Source organism: Oncorhynchus mykiss, chromosome 30 (genome assembly GCF_057628025.1).
Source record: "Oncorhynchus mykiss isolate SJ-2025 chromosome 30, ASM5762802v1, whole genome shotgun sequence".
NCBI lineage: Eukaryota > Metazoa > Chordata > Actinopteri > Salmoniformes > Salmonidae > Oncorhynchus > Oncorhynchus mykiss.
In genome coordinates this window covers 12,678,418-12,689,870 of record NC_143051.1, presented here as the reverse complement: position 1 = coordinate 12,689,870, position 11,453 = coordinate 12,678,418, and the positions used below count along the sequence as shown (strand labels likewise).

The 11,453-nt window shown below is 42.9% G+C and overlaps 1 long non-coding RNA gene across 1 annotated transcript in view; it reads right to left on the bottom strand.

Moving 5' to 3' along the window:
• LOC149970205 (uncharacterized) overlaps window positions 1–1,607 on the bottom strand; it is a 68,438-nt gene extending 66,831 nt beyond the window's left edge. Inside the window, exon 1 of the long non-coding RNA XR_016493696.1 lies at window positions 1,184–1,607. This is a non-coding gene — a long non-coding RNA (uncharacterized LOC149970205). The remainder of the gene's footprint in view (window positions 1–1,183) is intronic.
• Between the last annotated feature and the right edge of the window lie 9,846 nt (window positions 1,608–11,453).

Below are 11,453 nucleotides of genomic sequence, written 5' to 3'. Positions count from 1 at the left end.
GAATTCTGCAAGAATATCCTCCATGTACAACATAGAACACCAAATGCATGCAGAGCAGAATTAGGACGATACCCGCTAATTATCAAAATCCAGAAAAGAGCCGTTAAATTCTACAACCACCTAAAAGGAAGTGATTCCCAAACCTTCCATAACAAAGCCATCACCTGCAGAGAGATGAACCTGGAGAAGAATCCCCTAAGCAAGCTGGGGCTCTGTTCACAAACACAAACACAAACACACCCCACAGAGCCCCGGTACAGCAACACAATTAGACCCGAACAAATCACGAGAAAACAAAAAGATAAGTACTTGACACATTGGAAAGAATTAACAAAAAAAACAGAGTATACTAGAATGCTATTTGGCCCTAAACAGAAAGTACACAGTGGCAGAATACCTGACCACTGTGACTGATCCAAACTTAAGGAAAGCTTTGACTATGTACAGACTCAGTGAGCATAGCCATGCTATTGAGAAAGGCCGTCGTAGGCAGACCTGGCTCTCAAGAGAAGACAGGCTATGTGCTAGAGGTCGACCGATTATGATTTTTCAGCGCCGATACCGATACCGATTATTGGAGAACAAAAAAAAGCCGATGCTGATTAAATCGGCAAATTTTATTTAATTATTTGTAATAATGACAATTACAATAATACTGAATGAACACTTATTTTAACTTAATATAATACATCAATAAAATCAATTTAGGCTCGAATAAATAATGAAACATGTTCAATTTGGTTTAAATAATGCAATAACAAAGTGTTGGAGAAGAAAGTAAAATTGCAATATGTGCCATGTAAGAAAGCTAACGTTTAAGTTCCTTGCTCAGAACATGAGAACATATGAAAGCTGGTGGTTCCTTTTACCTCTTATGGATAGGGGAGACGCTAGCGTCAAAAGTGGCCAATAGCCTCGGGAAATGCAGAGCGCCAAATACAAATAAAACGCTATAAAACTCAAACTTTCATTAAATCACACGTGCAGGGTACTCAATTAAAGCTACACTCGTTGTGAATCCAGCCAACATGTCAGATTTTAAAAATGCTTTTTGGCGAAAGCATGAGAAGCTATTATCTGATAGCATGCACCCACCTGAACCACCTGAACCAGTTGTAAACAAAAGAACTAGCGTAGCAGGCGCTACACAAAACGCTGAAATAAAACATAAAATATGCATTACCTGTGACGAGCTTCTTTGTTGGCACTCCAATATGTCCCATAAACATCACAATTGGTCATTTTTTTCGATTAATTCCGTCCATGCATACCCAAAATGTCCATTTATAAAGCAGGTTTGATCCGGAAAAAACAGCTTTTCAAAACACAACGTCACTACAAAACATTTCAAAAGTTGCCTATAAACTTTGCCAAACAATTTTAGGTATTTTTAAACGTTAATAATCGATCAAATTGTAGACGGGGAAATCTGTATTCAATAGAGCAAGTAAACAAAACATGCACCATTTTCCCTCTTGCGTAACTATCAACAGTGTAACGTTGTTCCAGGATGTGCCTCTTCTTCGTTTCACCAAAGATTAACTTCAACCCAATTCCAAAGACTGGTGACATCCTGTGGAAGTCGTAGGAACTGTAAAATGGTCGCTATCAAATTATCCTTGGCAAAGACAAGTGAGGGAACGGTCAGAGGAAAAAAATAAAATAAATTCTGAACAGTTTTTCCTCAGGGTTTTGCCTGCTACATAAGTTCTGTTATAGTCACAGACATGATTGAACCAGTTTTAGAAACTTCAGCGTTTTCTATCCACACCTACTAATCATATGCATATAATATATTCCTGGCATGAGTAGCAGGAAGTTGAAATTGTGCGCGCTATTTATCCAAAAGTGGAAATGCTGCCCCCTATCCTTTATTAACATGAGTCTTCAATATTCCCAGGTAGGTTGTAGTTATTATTAAGAATTATAGGACTATTTCTCACTATACCATTTGTATTTCATTAACCTTTGACAATTGGATGTTCTTATAGGCGCTTAAGTATTTCCAATGTAACAGTATAGCTTCCGTCCCTCCTTACTCCTACCTGGGCTCGAACCAGGAACACATCGACAACAGCCACCCTCAAAGCAGCGTTACCCATGCAGAGCAAGGGGAATAACTACTCCAAGTCTCAGAGCGAGTGACGTTATTAGCACGCACCCCACTAACTAGCTAGCCATTTCACATCGGTTACACCAGGTTAATCTCGGGAGTTGATAGGCTTGAAGTCATAAACAGCTCAATGCTTGAAGCACAACACAGAGCTGCTGGCAAAATGCACAAAAGTGTTGTTTGAATGAATGCTTACGAACCTGCTGCTACCTATCATCGCTCAGTCAGACTGCTCTATCAAATCATAGACTTAATTATAACATAATAACACACAGAAATAAGAGCCTTAGGTGATTAATATGGTTGAATCCAGAAACTATCATCTCGAAAACAAGATGTTTATTCTTTCAGTGAAATACGAAACCGTTCCGTATTTTATCTAACGGGTGGCATCCATAAGTCTAAATGTTCCTGTTACATTGCACAACATTCAATGTTATGTCATAATTACGTAAAATTCTGCAAATTAGGCGGCCCAAACTGTTGCATTTCCACTGAATGCATGCAATGAATGCAAGAGAAGTGACACAATTTCACCTGGTTAATATTGCCTGCTAACCTGGATTTCTTTTAGATAAATATGCAGGTTTAAAAATCTATACTTCTGTGTATTGATTTTAAAAAAGGCATTGATGTTTATGGTTAAATACACATTGGAGCAATGATACGCACCGTATCGATTATATGCAACGCTATATAAACTAGTAATATCATCAACTATGTGTAGTTAACTAGTGATTATGATTGATTCGCTGGATTCGCGGAACAGGCAGGCTCCTCGTGGAGTGCAATGTAATCAGGTGGTTAGAGCTTTGGACTAGTTAAACGTAAGGTTGCAAGATTGAATCCCCCGAGCTGACAATGTAAAAATCTGTCGTTCTGCCCCTGAACGAGGCAGTTAGCCCACCATTCCTCGCCTAGTTAACTTGCCTAGTTAAATAAAGGTGTAAAAAAAGATTTACAAATTGAGAGCATCTTGACTGGCTGCGTTAAGGCAACAACTTGGGATCTGACTGCAAGGCACTACAGAGGGCAGTGCGTATGGCCTAGTATGTCACTGGGGCCGAGCTCAGTGCCATGTACGACCTCTAGACCAGACTCCTGAACAACTTCTACCCCCCCAAGCCTTAGACTTCTGAACAGTTAAAGCTGTAATTTGTAACTTTTTGGGTCACGTACACTATATATACAAAAGTATGTGCACGCCACTTGAAATGAGTGGATTAGGCTATTTCATCCACACCCATTGCTGACAGGTGTATAAAATCGAGCACAGACCAACAAGTCAGTTTGTTAATTGTCTGCCCTGCTAGAGCTACCCCGGTCAACCGTAAGTGTTGTTACTGTGAAGTGGAAACATCTAGGAGCAACAACGGCTCCGCCGCAAAGTGGTCAAGCTCACAGCACTCAGCACTCGGACTGCCGAGTGCTGATGCGCATAGTGCGTAAAATCCTCTGTCCTTGGTTGCAACACTCACTACCGAGTTCCAAACTGCCTCTGGAAGCAACGTCAGCACAATAACAGTTTGTCGGCAGCTTCATTAAATGGGTTTCCATGGCCGGGCAGCCACACACAAGACAAAGATTACCATGCGCAATGCCAACCTTTGGCTGGAGTGATGTAAAGCTTGCCGCCATTGGACTCTGGAGCAGAGTGAACGCATTCTATGGAGTGATGAACCACGCTTCAACATCTGGCAGTCTGTGTTTGGTAGATACCAGGCGACCGCTACTTTCCACAATGCATAGTGCCAACTGTAAAGATTGGTGGATGAGGAATAATTTTCTGGGGCTGTTTTTCATGGTTCGGGCTAAGTCGCTTAGTTCCAGTGAAGGGAAATCTTAACGCTATGGCATACAATGACATTCTAGACGATTCTGTGCTTACAACTTGTGGCAACAAATTGGGGAAGGCCCTTTCTTGTTTCGGCACGACAATGCCCCAGTGCACACAGTGAGGTTCATACAGAAATATGAGGTGTGGAAGAACTTGACTGGCCTGTACAGAGCCCTGACCTCAACCCCATTGAACACATTTGGGATGAATTGGAACACCGACTGCAAGAAACACCTAATCGCCCAACATCAGTGCTCGACCTCACTAATGATCGTCAAACATCTCATTCCAAAATCATGGGTATTAATATGGAGTTTGGCCCCCCCTTTGCTACTATTACTGCCTCCACTCTTCTAGGAAGGCTTTCAACCAACAGGGGTGCATGGTATTTGTGTGTGGTCGTGCGTGTGCACGTGCTTGTGGTTGTGAGTGTGTGTGTTCCTGTGTGTGTACGTGTGTTGGGGAGGTGAAGTGTATTCGACAGCAGATGAGATCATCTATCTCTGAACATATCCAAAAACAACATCTATCCCAAAATATGCTTTTGTTCCCAATCTCCAAGAAAAACTATTTTCCCTCTTCCACATCTCTCTGAAAATCATATTTCTCTATTCCCATGTCAGGCATTTGAGATTCTCCTGGGCTTGATGCTGTGTGTTTTTATGTGGTTTTCTGCAGCAAAGAAAGGCAGCATGATCTGAAAGCCACAGACGCAGCACATACCCTGAGACAGAGAGACAGAGAAAGACAAAATATATTACGAAGGAAATCAAGAATGAAACCAAGAATGAAGGGAAGAGAGAGAGAAAACAGTCAATACATGAAAAAAGAAAAGGGGTACATATCTTCACCCACAGGCGCCAGGCAGCCACTGCACTGCAGCAGGTGATTAAATAGCCCATTTGTGCACGATAGAGTTGGCATGATGCCACGCTGGCGCCTCACCACCCTGCATCCCCGATACCCTCCCGTCAGAGCTACTACAGCGGATGTCAGGAACACTTCAAGGCTGAGTCAAAAATGGCACCCTAATCCCTATGGGGTCCCTGGTCAAAAGGAGTGTGCTACATAGTGAATAGGGTTCCATTTAGACACGTTCCAAGGGTGATCCTCCACATCCTCCACATCCTCCACTGCCTGAGGAGCTGATGTTCAGACCTGTCTAATGCTTCTCTTGATTAAAAGCTAAGGATGCAATTTGCCTGATTCATTTGGGGAGCATAATAGGGAAAATGATGTGTGTGTTTGCGTGTGTGTGTTTGCGTGTGTGTTTGCGTGTGTGTGTGTGTGTGTACGCGTGTGCATGGTATATGTTCCCTGTCATGTCTTCATGACTCTTTAGTTGATCTGTTGCAGGTGGAAACTGAACTGCACTGTCTTAACCACAGAGGGTCCACATGGCAGTGGCATTATATATCCCAGTTGTCCCCCTCTCAGACACAGTGACTCACTGCCTGACACACTTTCCCACTCCCTCAACTAGCCTACCCCCTGGAGGCCATGATGGTGACAGAGATGAATTACACTCCCAGGGCTCACCCGTCCACTCACACGAATGCACACACACACGCATGCACGCACGCATGCATTCACACACACACACACACACACACACACACACACACACAGAGACACACACGAACACACACCACCAGGAAAGAACTGATTGACACCCTGGACTTGGTGGTCTCCTGCTGAACTGGAGGAAGTAAAGAACATCTTTATTGTAAGTATCCATTGACATAATGATCAACAAATTGCTCATGTCAAGCCAGTCAGGGCAGATGGCTGTTATGGTACAGCTTTAATAGTAGTTTTTGAGGAAATGTTATTTTCAAACTAAAGTGTAAAACTCATGGTATACTGCTTCACGTGCATCTCAAATCCAATAAAACGAATCAAATGCCATTCTGAGAGAGAATGATGTGCAGCTGTTTGTATTTCTAGCATCCTACTATGTCTAGCAAACTAACATTTCTACTAAGCTAATATGTCTAGTAACCTAATATGTCTAGTAGCATACTATGTCTAGTAAACTAACATTTCTACTAAGCTAATATGTCTAGTAACCTAATATGTCTAGTAACCTACTATGTCTAGTAAACTAACATTTCTACTAAGCTAATATGTCTAGTAACCTAATATGTTGAGTAACCTACTATGTCTAGTAACCTAATATATCTAGTTACGTAATATGTTTAGTAACCTAAAATGTCTAGTAACCTAAAATGTCTTTCCATGTAACCCAATTTCACTTTCCATTAATGTTTATCATGTCTCTGAATCCTCTGTTTCAGAATAGTTTGGATCGACATTTGATTGACAGCTGAGGTGAGAATAGATTGTTGCCGTGACAACATGCACTTCTGTGCCAGATTACAAAGCGACCCCTGATTACAGAGCCACCCCTGATTACAGTGCGACCCCTGATTACATAGCCAGCCTTGATTACAGAGTGACCTTTGATTACAAAGCAGCCCTGATTACATAGCCAGCTTTGATTACAGAGCATCCCTGATTACATAGCCAGCCCTGAATACAGAGCGACCCCTGATTACAGAGCCAGCCTTGATTACAGAGTGACCTTTGATCACAGAGCAGCCCTGATTACAGAGCGAACCCTGAAAAGCTGTTACAACACAGCACATAGCCGTTCCCTTTTTTTCCTCTAATTTGTCAAGTAAACAAAAGAAAATCCACCAGTCATCAATTGATAGGGTCTTTCCCTTCTTCCAAGAACATTGGCCTTGCCATATAATTAAAACAATTACAGAGATAACCAAATCCAATCAACTATGGACTTTTTCACGACACAGATATCTATTGACCACCTGAAACGTCCAGTTAGAAATAGCAGTTTTGGCCTTCAGCTACATTGGCCGACAGCACAAACGATAAGATTACTTTAGTACAACATAGACAGCTAGCAAAGACTGATCGATTTCCTGTACAGAGCACAGTGCTCCACTCTTAGAGGTGCCTTTTTAAGGTTGTGTGTGTGTGGCTCAAAATATAGACTTGGTCTCAAATGACACCCTATTCCCATTAGAGTGCACTACTTGTGACCAGGGCCTATTGGGCTCTGGTCAAAACAGGTGCACAATAAAGAGATTAGGGGGCCAATTGTGATGCAGAGTGTTTATGGAGGACATAAAACATTATTAAGTCACATCACTTCATGGGTTGCTGACAAAGAATGTTCTGCTAGGGGAATCTATGCATTCTATGAAACACATTACGCAAGTGTGCAAGAGATCAATTTCTTTGGCTGGATGTAAATCCATAAAGGAAGTCAATTACAAATGTAGGCAACTTAATGAATACCACGCCTCGCACTGTCAAATATTCAGCCATTGCTGTTCTTCCTTCTCTCTTTATCGGTCTCACTCGGTTTCTCTCCATTTCGGTTTCTCTCCATTTCTCTCTCTCTCTCTCTCTCTCTCCCTGTCTCCCTGTCTCTCTCTCTGTGTTTCTCTCTCTCCTTCCCTTTCTCCCTTCAGCTCTGGAATGGCTGATTACTCGTTTGTCAGGCGAGGGACGTTTGGGACATACAGATGTCTGCTGAACTGGAAGCCTGCGTTGGCAGCAGCTGCCAAACTGACGCAGAGGAGCAAAGACTGGCAGCAAAACTATCTGCAGTTTAACTTATATACACACACTCCTCCCTTCATCCCTCCCTCCATCTCTGCCGCCATGAAATATTCTCTCCATCCAGAAAGGGGGATTAGAACTCACACTTTCAAACATACCCTTCCTTCCTTCCTTCCTTCCTTCCTTCCTTCCTTCCTTCCTTCCTTCCTTCCTTCCTTCCTTCCTTCCTTCCTTCCTTCCTTCCTTCCTTCCTTCCTTCCTTCCTTCCTTCCTTCCTTCCTTCCTTCCTTCCTTCCCTCCCTCCCTCCCTCTCTCCATCCATCCCTCCACCAAGAGAGTATTCAAAGCCATACTTTCAGAAACACTCTTCTCTCTTTCCCTCATTCCCCTTCCTCTCTCTCCCTCGTTACATCTCTCCTTTCCAGAGTCGGGTATTTAAACCTGTCTGCATTGGCAGGTGTTGAACACAAACACAGGTGCTGTATGACCAACAGACGGTAGCCAAGGGAACCCTGGGCTAAAAACTGGAAGTGATTGGCTGGGTTTGTGCGAGGAACGTTTGCATTTTTGGACAGCCTCCATGTTTGCATATTTGATGCTCATACATGATGTTGGCTTGGTCCAGATGTTGTGGATTCCAGTGCTCTACTTTCCTCTCTGCAATAGATATGTATAATATACATGGTAATAGAGAGGAATTTATTTTCCAGGTCTCTGTTGGGAAATATACACTGAATAAATTGAATGAAATATAAACACAATAAATATACACTGAGTGTACAAAACATTAGGAACACCTGCTCTTTTCCATTACACAGACTGATCAGGTGAATCCAGGTGAAAGCTGTGATCCCTTATTGATTCCACCTGTTAAATACACTTCAATCAGTGTATTTGAAGGGGAGGAGACAGGTTAAAGAAGGATTTTTCCGGCTTGCGAAAATTGAGACGTGCCATTCAGAGGGTGAATGGGCAAGACAAAACATGGGGTATGGTAGTATGTGCCAGGCGCACAGGTTTGAGTGTGTCAAGAAGTGCAACCCTGCTGGTTTTTCCAAGCTCAACAGTTTCCCGTGTGTATCAAGAATGGTCCACCACCTAAAGGACATCCAGCCAACTTGACACAACTGTGGGAAGCATCCCAGGGGAACTCCTTCGACACCTTGTAGAATCATTGCCCCAACGAATTGTGGCTGTTCTGAGTGGAAAACGGGGTGCAACTCAATATTAGGAAAGTTGTTGTGTTCACTCAGCGCATATCATTTTTTTCTTCATTACTCTCTCTCTCTGTTTCTCTCGCCCTCGCTCTTGTTTCCTCTCGCTCTGTTATCCTCTATATCCTCTGGCTAACCAGCAGAGTCACGACAAATCCCAAATCCCCAACTCCCTCCCCTCCTACAGAAACTCAGTGCTTTTACTCAGCCGTTGTGTTTAGCCACCCTTACACAGTACTTGTCTCCACTCTTGTAGCATTTAACTCTCACCCTAATGGACCTCTCTCAGGACAAGGGACTCATCTGCAGTAGTGTGTTGGCCCACTCTATTTTGGAAAGATGTCAATACCGAGCCAGTGAGTCAGGGGAAAGAGGCCCTGGCAAGAAACAGAATCCATTTGGAGCACTTAGGCAGCCAAGAATCCAACAAAAAAATGTAAATGAGAAAGAATGGAGAGATGACCAGTAGGCAGGCAGCAGGGGCCACTAGTGCAGTCTCCCATGGGTTTTGGATAAACGAGGAGAAATGTAAGTAAAAATACACTATGCTAGAAATAACAATGGCATCATTATGACTGTTTGGATCCGGGTATGCCATCTGTTTCCTGTCAGTACACCCCGCCATTTCACTAACATGCAAGCAGTGATTATATGTCTTCCATTTTATTCAGTTGTGATAGTGGAAAGCTGTCGTAAATACTGAATACTCTTAAGTAAACTGAAAACGTGTCTATTTGTTGTATTATAATTTGGAAACAATATGGTTGAATAAAACTTCAAAATACTCAGGAAACAGACAAGTGAATACAACATATGCCTAAAGGAAAATGTCTCTCAGCCTGGACCACACAGCAACACTATATATACAAAGTATGTGGACATCCCTTCAAATTAGTAAATTTGGTCACTTTAGCATCACCCGTTGATGACAGGTGTATAAAATGTAGTACACAGCCATGCAATCTCCATAGACAAACATTGGCAGTAAAATGGCCTTACTGAAGAGCTCAGTGACTTTCAACGTGGCACCGTCATAGGATGCCACTTTTCCAACAAGTCAGTTGATGAAATTTCTGCCCTGCTAGAGCTGTCCCGGTCAAGTGCTGTTATTGTTAAGTTGAAACGTCTAGGAGCAACAACCACTCAACCGCGAAGTTGTAGGCCACACAAGCTCACAGAACGGGACTGCCGAGTGCCTAAATAGGGGGCAGTATTTTCACGTCCGGATGAAAAGCCTGCCCAAGGTAAACTGCCTGCTACTCAGGCCCAGAAGCTAGGATAGGCATATTATTAGTACATTTCGATGGAAAACACACTGAAGTTTCTAAAACTGTTTGAATAATGTCTGTGAGTATAACAAAAATGATTTGGCGGGCGAAACCCCGAGCATAATCCATCCAGGGAAGATTTATTTTTAGGTCAATCTGTTTTCCATTAGGTTTCTATGGTAAGGCCTTTTTAATAGGAATCTGCTTGCAGGTCCTATGGCTTCCACTAGATGTCAACAGTCTTTAGAAATTGTTTGATGTTTGTCTTTTGAGAAATGAAGATGTAGCCCTGTTCTTTCCATGTATCATTCCAGGTGGACTCAAGTCTTTTGGTGTGCACGACCTGGAATGCGCTTCACTTTGTTTTTGTCCGGTATTGAACACAGCTTATCCCGTCTTACATTTTATTGATTTTTCACGTTTTAGGATACCTAAGGTTGGATTAGGAAAGTTGTTGTTGATGTGTGCAGAGGGTCCCTAGTTCAAGCCCAGATAGGGGCAAGGAGAGGGACGGAAGCTATACTGTTACATTGGTGCCGTGACCCAGATCACTGGTTGCTGCGGTAAAGGGGGGTGAGTGTAACCGGTGTGAAATGGCTAGCTAATTAGCAGGGTGCACGCTAATAGCGTTTCAATTGGTTACGTCACTCACTCACTCTAAAACCTTGAAGTAGTCATTCCCCTTGCTCTGCAAGGTTTGCAGCTTTTGTGGAGTGTTGGGTAACAATGCTTCATGGGAGGCAGTTGTTGATGTATGAAGAGCGTCCCTCGTTTCGAGCCCAGGTAGGGGTGAGGAGAGGGACGGAAGCTATACTGATACACATACAGAAATGGTTTGTTGAGATTGGTCTGGAAGAACATGACTGGCCTGCACAGAGCCCTGACTTCAACCCCATCGAACACCTTTGGGATGAATTTGAACGTCGACTGCAAGCCAGGCCTAAGGCAGACCTCACTAATGCTCACATGACTGAATGGAAGCCAACCCCCTCAGCAATGTTCTAACATCTAGTGGAAAGCCTTCCCAGAAGAGTGGAGGCTGTTTTAGCAGCAAAGTAGGGACCAACTCCTTATTAATGCCCATGATTTTGGAATGAGATGTTGGATGAGCAGGGGTCCACATGCATTTGGTCATGTACAGTCATGGCCAAAAGTTTTGAGAATGACACAAATATTAATTTTCACAAAGTCTGCTGCCTCAGTTTGTATGACGGCAGTTTGCATATTAAACTCCAGAATGTTATGAAGAGTGATCAGATGAATTGCAATTATTTGCAAAGTCCCTCTTTGCCATGCAAATGAACTGAATCCCCAAAAAACATTTCCACTGCATTTCAGCCCTGCCACAAAAGGACCAGCCGACATCATGTCAGTGATTCTCTCATTAACACTGGTGTGAGTGTTGAAGAGGACAAGGCTGGAGATCACTG